This window comes from Plasmopara halstedii, assembly GCF_900000015.1.
Source record: "Plasmopara halstedii genome assembly, contig: Scaffold_555, whole genome shotgun sequence".
Lineage (NCBI taxonomy): Eukaryota > Oomycota > Peronosporomycetes > Peronosporales > Peronosporaceae > Plasmopara > Plasmopara halstedii.
Window position 1 is genome coordinate 1,122,067 of NW_020187475.1, and position 341 is coordinate 1,122,407.

Consider the following 341-nt stretch of genomic DNA (forward strand, 5'->3'; position numbering starts at 1 on the left):
CACCGATCGTAAAGCGGTGGCAGTAGATGCTGAATCGGTTCGTGCTGAGTCGCAAGCACGACCGAGACGCATCACACGTACAGCTCATCCCGAATGAGTTCGTGCACCAGCGGCGCAGTGAAGGTTGACTAGGCGTCCCAATTCTGGACGCACACCTCAAGAGGCGGCGTCTTGCACTGCTACTGCAGTTCATGCGTGCGGCGAGTGACGCAAGTGGACGACAGCGAGCACTGAGCTGCTCAAGCTGATCTTCCTCGCACTGGGCGATGCAACGTACTCGACTTCCTCACGATCTCACCGCTCCGACACGGCGACTTGCTCAAGTGGAGCCTGACGTCGAC